The sequence below is a fragment of the Tenrec ecaudatus genome, chromosome 15 (genome assembly GCF_050624435.1).
Source record: "Tenrec ecaudatus isolate mTenEca1 chromosome 15, mTenEca1.hap1, whole genome shotgun sequence".
Lineage (NCBI taxonomy): Eukaryota > Metazoa > Chordata > Mammalia > Afrosoricida > Tenrecidae > Tenrec > Tenrec ecaudatus.
The window spans coordinates 70123384-70134326 of record NC_134544.1 but is presented as its reverse complement, the minus strand read 5'-3'; the positions used below and the strand labels follow the sequence as shown (position 1 = coordinate 70134326).

The 10943-nt window shown below is 39.8% G+C and overlaps 1 pseudogene; it reads right to left on the bottom strand.

Annotated features, from left to right (window-relative positions):
* Window positions 1-5549: 5549 nt before the first annotated feature.
* On the bottom strand, window positions 5550-6519 carry LOC142427420 (small ribosomal subunit protein RACK1-like; annotated as a pseudogene).
* Between the last annotated feature and the right edge of the window lie 4424 nt (window positions 6520-10943).

Here is a 10943-nt window from a genome sequence, read left to right as displayed (position 1 = left end):
AAGTTTATGATTGGTGGAACTTCAGTACAGTATTGTTATAAATGGGACTACAAAAGCAGGGACAGGACCATAACTGAGCCACCTTCGTTGCCAGATAGAGGATTTTACAAGATTGCTCCAGGGCCATCTGACCCAGGCAGTCAGGGCTCAACTGATAAGCCATGGCTCCTGACTCTAGGACCCCCTGGACTGGCTGGAGATTGGTGAAAGGTATCAACTTTCCAAGTTCCTCTGCTCCTGGGAAAATTTAATCTATATGCTTGCTTAAGGATCAGAAAGAATTCAGTGGAGGCTTAAGCTGCACAGCCATCTATATCCCTTTCCTCACTGGAGTGCTAAGACTTTACTCTCTACTACAGCTCCTGAGATTGGTCTCTGTGATGCTATACCTTTCCACTTGGAGTGTGAAGAGCCCCACGTGGGGATGTTTCCCCTAATAAACCTCCACTCAGAGATTAGTTGTGTGAATGGCTCATCTCTATCAATGCTTTCCACCACCCCCTTTATCATCCCTTTTGACTCTTAGAGCAATGCTGGCCCAGATTTAGTGTCCACTCATTTTATCAACAGGGAATTTTGCTTTCCTTTTACATCTTTTGATTTGCAGAATACAGAAATTATTTATTTTAGGTCCTTTTTTGTATTAATCTGGAGAAATAATAGGCTTCAGTGTCTTGGTTTTGAAAATCCACAGGGTAGTACTTCTCTGTCCTATAGGGTCACTATGAGTCAGAATTGGTATATTTTCATAGTATATGCTCTCAAGGTCAGCACTTTTTTGTTAATTTGCTAAATTTAGCTTCTATATTTTCCAACTTATGCTTAATTGAGTTGGTCCTCAATTCCCCCAACCCCTTCTCCTCACAAGACTGAGTTTGAAATCATCAGTGGTGGGCCATACATCCACATCCTAACAGCTGCATACTTTGACTGAAGGACATTAAGTCTCATTTGCTAACTTGCTGACACTCTCCTCTCTATTTTTTTATTGCTTAAGCTTGCTATTTCTGCATTGGTCCCCAGACCCACCAGATTCAAAATTTTGGTGGGCTGCTGCCCATGCCCATATTGGATACCAGCAGGAAGTTCCCTAGGTGGTCCATCCCCCTAGTCAGTGTGTACAGCTGTGATTGGAGCCGAAAGTGTTCCCACCCACTCAGGGTGTGTTGCTTTATAAACCAGAATCCGAGTGGTGCTTGGGGCCCAGATGTATTGAGAGCTAGCTGTTGCCTGTTTCTTGGCAGCTGCCTCCAGTAAAGCTTTTCATTTGATGCTTTTCGATGTGGCCCTCATTGGTCTCGAGGCCCGGATATAACAGTTTCTTGGAACCAAATTCAAAGTAGGTAAATACTTTTTATCCTTTTGATTGGTTTCATATGTTAACTGTTTCACCTTCAATTTGTTTGAATTTACTGTGCAAGAACTGTGTCCTACTAATAGCTCCTCATTTTAAAAAATTGTGTCATAACTATTCCTAATAGAAGGCAAGATCCAGACATATAACTCATATACAGTAGATATGATCGTATTTAAAATAAGCTACCATTTTCTCTGTGCCCCACTGCATGGTAATGCTTGAATGTTGTAGCCTTTTAGCCAAGTGGTCTTGATAAGAAGCTTATTTTATTCACTGTGACCAGATTGCCATCTCATGGGCCAAAACTGCTTTCATTTCATGTAGCTGCTAATCATTTAACCACTGGATCAGTAGGACTTCTTCACTGACTAATTTAGATATGCCAAGTTCTCACCAGGCTTACATGTTTCTTATTATAGACATGGTGATTCTTAATGAGTATTGTTTTAGTTATTTAATTATATTTTCAACATAATGCCAATGTGCATACATAGACTTGAATATGCTATCATGTTTAATTTTCCCTTTGGTTTGGTACCTTGGAGCTAATTCCATCTTGTGGAAAATTCATGTGTTATAAAGCAGAAAAGTTCCATAGTGTTTCCAGAGTGTCACATTTGTGGAAGCAGATCTCCAGTCCTGTCTTCTTCCACAGTAATGCAGACTGTTTAACCCATCAATCCTCAGTTGAACAGTGCAGTGCAAGCTGTTTGTAGAACCCTTCATTGTTTCTGAGCCCCAAAACTAACTCACTGCCACAAAGTCAATTCTGACTCACAGTGTTCCACTATAGGTGTCTGAGATTCAAAATCTATACCGGAGTAGACAGTCTCGTTTCCTCTTACAGAGTTGCTGGTTGCCTTGAAGTGCCAGCTTGAAGGTAGTGAATGAAGCCAGAATTCTCTATCTCTCGAAATGAAGCAAACCAAGCAGATGCCATCAAATCCACACCAACTCCTGGAGGCTCCATGTGTGTCATTGCACAGGGATGTTGCAGAAGGGGTTTCAGTGACAGGTTTCTCAAAGTGCATCACCCAGTCTTTCTTCCCTGGAGACTGAGTAGAAACAAACGTCCAATCTTTCCATGAACACCTATCCATGTTAACCATTTGTAATGCTCAGGGACATAAAAAACTAAACAAGGCACACATGCTTGCTTGTACACACACTTTGAAAAGTCAGTACTGTGGTTGCTTTTTCTTTCTTTTTAAAATAATTTTATTGAGGGCTTGTACAGCTCTTACCACAATTCATACATACATTCATTGTGTCAAGAACATTTGTACATATGATGACATTATTGTTTTCAAAACATTTTTTTCTACTTGAGGCCTTGGTATCAGCTCTTCATTTTTTACCCTCCTCCCCTCATGAACCATTGATGATTTGTACATTGTCATTATTTTTTCATGTGTTACACTTACCAGTGTCTCCCTTCACCCACTTTAGTGTTGTCTGTCCCCCTGGGAGGAGGTTACATGTAAATCGTTGTGATCAGTTCCAAGGCTGAGTTTTTTAACTATAACATGAGAAACTACACACTTGAATCTGTCAAGTTTCAAGACTCAGAAAAATAAAGTCCTTCTGTTAATTTCCAGCTCTCACAAGTTTCTATGTGAATTGTACAGATATACTGTAACCTAACTGGACTCTACAGTAACTTGAGAATGAAATTAATATCAACTTTAATAGATCTTGAAGTGAGATGCTATATGTAAAATGCTTAATACTCTGAGTTTTCATGGAAGATCAAAAGGCATCCCAAAGATTTTTAAGATGTACAATATTTGAGGAATTATCAAAGATTTATTACATTATTCTGTTTAGCATAAAATATTAGGAACAGATATGCAGTGAATTCAAAAAGTTCATGGATAAATTCCATAACCTTTACCATGGAAGGGTCATGACCTTTTTGAAGGCCTTTTGTGCATTCGTGGCATAAAGGATTGGCTACCAGTAAGCTCCTTGTATTTTTCACTCAGGTTGCGGGCTGTGTAGAAACTATCATATTAAATGGAAAAATTAAGGATGTATGAGGTTGGGCTGAGCATGAAGGCTGGAAATCAACTCACTGTCGTCTAGTTGATTCCTACTCAGCAGCTGTTGAGAGCTAGGGTGAAAATTGCCCGTGTGTGTCCAAGGCTAGCGCTCTTCATGGAGGTAGAACATCTCCTCTTCCTGCAACAGGGATGCACAAGTGAGCAGACATGTGAATCTCCTGTGTAACATGCCTGCATGTTTGTGTCATCTGGGCATGCAACAGCGTTCTTTGGAACTGATAAAGGCACAACACATTTGCCACTTTGCTCTGAGCCTCAACCCAAAGGTGCTCAGTTCCAGCTCCATAGATTAGCAAACCCAGCTTTAAGTGCCCAGAGACACCCACTCCACCAGTGGATTCCAGCTTATAGTGACCCTGAAGGACAAGGTAGAATTACTGACCTTGCAGTTAGCAGCTCACCACAGTTTCCATTAGGGATAATCTAGTGAATAAAAATGTAAATTCCAAGATGAGTTAATCAAAATTTAGCTATAAAAACCCTCTGAAATAAAGTTTTATGAAAATTGGGAGTTTTCAGGTGTTATATTATTTCTTTTATATTATACTATTTTTAGCACTTTTATTGTCAACTATGTGATAAACAAGAGGTCCATAAACTATCCATTCTTCATTTATAGGAAATGAAATCCCTGCTAATACATAGAAACCATTAGGGTTTTTTTGTCCTTCCAGTGTTCTACTGTGATCACATTTCTTACCTGCTTGGAGATTATGATTATATGCCTTTGAGAAGTTTTTATTGCAGTACATTATTATTACTATTGCTCTTATAATATGTTTCAATCTGTGTTAGTGCTGGTGGACTAGAGAAACAAATTCATAGACACTCATGTGTATAAGAAAGGTTTATATACAAAAGCAATTGAATATTGAGAAAACAGTCCCAGCCCCAGTCCAGATCAAGTCCATATGTCTGACATTAGTTCATATTGCCCAATTCCAATTTATAAAGTCTTCTTCAGACTCACAAAACACATGGAATGACACCGAATGCAGAAAGATCATAGGCCAATGGGTAGGAAGTCTTGTCGATCCCGTGGCACTGTAAGCATCTCAGTGCTGACAAGGGGTCTCCACGTGATTCTCCAGCTCAGGGCACTAGCTTAGTTCCATGAGTCTTCTCAGCTGCAATGTCTCCCAGGTAGTGAGCAGTGAGAGAGTGTTTCCACCTTAAAGGAGGAATACCAGGGCTCCCAGAACCAGGAGAAGGCCATGCCCACACAGAGGCCTCATTGTCCTGATTGATGGGCTAGACTCCACCCCTTCACCATTAATCTTCTCAAATTGATAACAGATTCTATAACTACCACACATTCAGAGGTTTTTGTTTGCTTGTTTGTTTTTACCATTTGACTATTTTGGTTTTTCAGTCATAATTTAGACAGCAGTGTGTTTTGTCACTCAACATTTTCTACACAAATTGTTCAGTGACATTGGCTACATTCTTCATCATTTATAAAACATTCTCAGCATTTCTGTTCTTATTGTTCTCTTTTAGTTAATCTAGTTTCCCTGCTCCCTTTCATCCTCACCTCTACTTAAAAATAATTGTCCTTTGGTCTCATAGAATTAACTTTTTTAGTGGAGGAAAGTACTCACAGGCACTCTTAAAGTACTCTTATGAGCCAATCCATTATTTAGCTAAAAGGTGACTGCAGAGGCTAGTTTGGGTTCAAGGTTTAAAGAGTGTCTTAAATGATTTTTTTTAAAAGTGTCTCAACTCATTGTTTGTTGGTTTGTTTACTTGTTTTTCTTTTTCAGGAATTTGATATACTATTGGACATTTTACTCCCATTCTGTCCAGAACTTAATTAGAATGATCTGTCATGGTAACCTGCACAATCCCATCTAGTTCTGGTTTCAGGGTAGATAAAACCAGACTCGATAATGTAGACTAGATTCTTCATTGAATCTTTGACTTCTATCTTTCACTTTAATGCCAGTTGAGTAAAGACCAATAATTTATCTCAGATGGCCACTCACAGCTGATAAGATCCCAGACATGACTCTCCAAAGTAGAATGTAGAATATTACACTTTTGGAAGATTGACATATATATATATATATACATATATATATATTCATATATATATATTTTTTTTTCAGAAAGCCAGTCTTTGAATTTCAAAAAAGCTGTGCCACACATTTCTACCGGGTGCCGATGGTCACCTGCCATACTCGCACGAGGTTATCTGTGCAACCTGCAAACAGAGTCTGGCCATCAGCAGACCAGGTCAGAGAGGTGCACTGGGGTGGTTCGGCCTTGCTGCTGGTGCTGATCACTTCTTGCTTCAGCTCATCAACAATGATCTTGCCCTCCAAGTCCCAGATCTTGATGCTGGGGTCAGTGGCAGCACAGAGCCAGTAGCGGTTGGGACTGAAGCACAGGGCATTGATAATGTCTCCTCCATCGAGGGTATAAAGGTGCTTGCCTTCATTGAGATCCCACAGCATGGCCTGGCCATCCTTGCCTCCAGAAGCACAGAGGGATCCATCCGGAGAGACTGTCACAGTGTTCAGGTAGCCTGTGTGGCCGATGTGGTTCGTTTTCAGTTTGCAATTAGCCAAGTTCCACACCTTGACCAACTTGTCCCAGCCACAGGAGACGATGATGGGGTTGCTGCTGTTGGGCGAAAAGCGCACACGGGACACCCATTCAGAGTGGCTCTCGTCCTTTACGGTGCACTTGCAAACGCCCAGAGTATTCCACAGCTTGATGGTCTTATCTCGGGAGCCTGAGACAATCTGCCAGTTGTCAGAGGAGAGGGCCGCACTCAGCACGTCCTTGGTATGGCCAACATGGCAGCGTGTGGTGGTGCCCGTTGTAAGATCCCAGAGACGTAGTGTTCCATCCCAGGAGCCTGAGAGCGCAAACTGGCCATCAGAAGAGATGACCACGCAGAGCACGTTGGGGAATGCCATAGTTGCTCTCATCCCTCGTGAGCTTCTACATGATGATGGTCTTATCTCGCGAAGCAGACAGAATCATGGCGGGGAACTGTGGCGTGGTAGCGATCTGCGTTACCCAGCCGTTGTGGCCCTTGAGGGTGCCACGAAGGGTCATTTGCTCAGTCAGGGTGGCAGCGGGTGCGGGGGTCGCAGCAGTGACATGGATGGCACCGGATAGCTCCGACACCAGCTCCTGCTGCTGTTCAGCGTGGAAAAAAAAGCTTGGATGATATTAAGACAAGTAACCTAGCTATCCCGTGAGACTATTTTATGTCCAAGAAATATTCATAACTGTGACACCCATGTCTTAATCCATAAACTGTGCAGTTTAGTTTTGCCTCTTTTGAGCTTTCTGTATATTCCATGATAAACTGTGTCTGGGTTCTCATTGATTTATTTTCTTCAGAATGCTTTTGAGTTTTTCACATGTTGGTTGTTTTGTCTTTGGTCTATCAGTGTTGACTCATACACAAGTTTCCAATGTGTGATTGGCCCAGGCTATACCTACCTATTGTAGCACTTTAAGGATTCAAGTGGTTCAAATGTAATTTTACTCTTGTGAATGTTACTGCCCTTATTCTCGTCATTCCCTTTCTGAACTTCTGTTGCTCTCTGGAAAGCACTTTCTGGTGAGAGGAAATTGTTGAGTTGAACATCATATCCAAGTTAAAATTTACTAAAAGAGCCGAAGTATTTAATATATTTTCCTGCCCAAAATGTGCATGTATAGTTATTCCATTTGCTTATCTGATGAAGTACTTTGAGGGCTTGTGATCCACGTGTACAGTGATTTCTTAGTTTGATTTTGTACTTCAAATCTCTTAAAACTACTACCGAGAAGACTTCTCATATTTTTGCACACTTAGTTTATTTTTCTCTGACAACTTACAGCAGATTTATAAACTTTGTAAAATTGCCTCAGGATATTTGTATCTTCTTTTTTATTTTTAAATTGTCTTATTTGGGGCTTGTACGACTCTTATCACAATCATATACATGCATCCATTGCATATCTTACTCTTTTTTGTTGCCTTCTGGTAAATTGTTTTGAATGTTAATACAGATGAATTTTTCAGTCTATCCTCTTATGTTTTCATCTTAGTTTTTCTCTGTCCTGCTGTCATTATTTTTTAAATTCCAAAATAGTATAGTTTTACATGATCATAATTATGTTAATCTATTTGGAGTTTATATTTGCATAGGAATAGACTCTCCAAATTAGATAATAATTTGATAAATATCAGTCATTTTGCCTACCACTTAATTCCATATGGTGACTGTATGTGGTTCCAGAGTAAAACTATACGCTGTAAGGTATAGTTGGAGTTGGTTGCCATATCTTTCTTCTAAGGTACTTCTGTGTTGTCTTCATCCTCCAATCTTTTGTTTGGTAACTGAGCACTCAGCTGTTGGTGAGTTGGTACTACTCAGGAACTTCCATTTAGGGACCCACACCTTAAAGTGTGAGTACTTGCTGTCAGAGCCTGATGTGTCATGAATTAGCTTCCCTTACAAATTGGTAGGCCTTTTCTAGGGCTGCTTATCTTTCTCTGTTGGCCTTTCATGTGTTCCTGTATTGATACTTGATTGGGTAATGTGTATAATATATGAACAAAGGAGCCCTTTTGTCCAGTGGGTTACACATTGAGCTGCAAATGTGCAGGAGAAGATGAGTCTGCCTGCTCCAGTAAAGATACACTGGCTTGGGACTCCTACAGGAAGCTCTACTCTGATAGCTATGCCGTGAGTTGTACTAGACGTGATGGCAGGGAGTTATGTGTGGACCAATCCAGGCCTTATTCTTTACCATTTATTGTTATTTAGGCTAAATGCAATTAAATCCACATTTTTGTGGACTCTTGTGAAGTGCAAGAAATTTTTGTGTGTGACAGTTTTGGAAACTAATCAGTTTGTGGAGGACAGTTGCTTTGGAACATGCTACCTTTTTATTGACTTCAGTCTTTTTGTATTCATTTCTTCATTGAAGTCTCAATCATACCTTTCTGACACCATTCATCCTTATTAATATTTATCTGATCATCCTGAGATTTGACTATCCTTAAAACATGAAATATACTCTTTCCTGATCCCCTGTGGTCAGATATTGTCCCCTCCTGGAACAAACTCTTTTTGGCTATTCCCTTAGTTAATTCCATCACTGTTTTCAATGAATTCAATTAATTAGACGACTAATGGCACAAGACGAAAACCACCACTAGACAAAAGGATCCTATAGGCAGATACACAGCATGATAACACAGTAGAAATCAGGTGAGAGAATACCTATGTGTGCCTCCCCTCATTTTTAGGACAGTTGTTTATTCTGGGTGCTAAGTAGACCAATTAACTAGAGTCATTGAAAAGAAAGCCTTTCTTGTTGTTAGCTGCCATCTAGTTTCCTCCAATTCATAGCAATACTATGCACCCATGGTGTTGTAGTGTGTTATGCATTTGGTTGCTAACCACAGGTTCAGAAATCCAAACCCCTAACTGCTCTGCAGTAGAAAGATGAGGCTTCCTACTCCCTTAAGGAGCTGCTGTTTCAGAAACAAACAGGGGCTGTTCTACAGTGTATATGGGATGCTATATGCCAGAATTGGCTCAGTGACTGATTATTTTTTTAATGTACAACAGAACAAAACCATGCACTGTGATCTCAGTACTCTGAATTCAATATGGTCAGCATTTTCCTTTGGGACTGGAATGGTGGCTTTGGGCTCTTCACATATTGATTATAAACTTGAAAGTCCTCATTTGCATTTCTTGTAACTATTCCCTTTTTGGTTTACTTTGTTGCTAGTGCTTCTTCATGATCCATTTATTTTTCCAGTGTGGGAATTTTCATGTAAACTAATTGCTAATGAGCTTTTCATTTGGTGAGTGACAATGGAGCTTTATTTTGCCCTTATGTTGAGAATGGAAGTCTGAGCAACTGAAACCTAAATGTGTTTTTGTTGTTGTTGTTGTTGTTTACTATAATCTTTCTTTTAAACATTTTATTAGGGGCTCATACAACTCTTATCACAATCCATACATATACATACAGCAACTGTATAAAGCACATCTGTACATTCTTTGCCCTAATCATTTTTGAAGCATTTGCTCTCCACTTAAGCCCTTTGCATCAGGTTCTCTTTTTTTAAATGTGCATTTTTAAACTCATCACAGAACCCTTCTATGTTGTTAGAATTTTTTTTAATCAAGCCAGGGTTCATGGGCTAGTGTGTCTTAAAGTGAATGATCGTTGTGTTAATCCGTACACAAGCTCCCTAATATAAATATGCATGTGTTACTGCTTAAGCTCCATCTCTGTTGCATTTCTCATACAATTGATAACCATTTAACATTGTGGTTTTGTTCTTGTTCATTGCTGTGGAGTCATTTTCAACTCATAGTCACCTCATGTGTCCAGGGTAGAACTCCATTGGTTCTGGAATGGTGTGCCCTCTCAGAACAGATTGGTCTTGTTTTGTTTTGATGTGTTCAATGCTGTGTCTGTTTTGCATGGGTGTTAATATTACCTCAATCAACCTAATAATGCAAGAGCCAGATAAATGGGCCTGAGGTAAGCAGTATTATCTGAGATTCATGGATTTTCCAGGGAAATGAGTTCTAGTTGTCTGAATTGAATAGGCTGTTTTCTTTGTTTCCTCTTTGTACTACACAGAAGACCTCTAGATCATCTCTGTAATTGTAATTTATGACTGACAGAATAACCAACTATAGGCATATGAACAGAAATGTAGTTGCCAGGAATTTAATTGTAGACACATGGGCCTGCATGCTGACCCAGTTCAACAAGTTACCATTTGAGCAATACTGAAATTGTGATTAATGTTGGTGACTTTCTTCACCTGTTTTAATTGGAAGCAACATCTGCTTAAAAGAGACAAGAGGACTAAAAGCTAGTGTGGCAAAATCTTTTTTGGAAATTGCTTCAAATTTGTAGAGGCTGAATAAGTGCAATGTTTTATCATGAACTGTTGTGTGGAAGAGACCCTATTGATTCATTGGTTTAATTGATTGGTTGCTGACCATACCCTCTGTGGTTCAAGCATACCAGCCACATCAAAGGAGGATGATGAGGCTGTTTGCACCCATGCAGATCTTCATTCTTGGAAACACTAATGAGCAGTTTCACTCATTGTTACATGGTCAAAATGAGTTAGAATTGACAGCACTACATTTGGGATTTTTTTTCATCGTAAAGGAATGGAATTTAGACTTGTGGAGACTTTAAAATATGTCACCTGATGCATTGCTGTGTACGAAATTCTTGAAAGACTTATTGGATCTATATCTACATTACACTGTCACAGCAGAATTGTAGAGTGACCATGGCAGCTCGTGTCACTGTATGATATATTCAGTTGGCTATGCTGTGAACTGTTAGCATCAGAGTACAGCCTTTTCTATGTTGTTGTTAGGTGTCATCATGTCCATTCTAGCTCATAAAACCTTTTATATAACAGAAGGAACACTGCCCTATCCTGCACCATCCTCACAAATGTTCCCATGTGTGAACCCATTTTTACAGCCCCTGTGCGAATCCATTTTGTCAAAGGCCTTTCT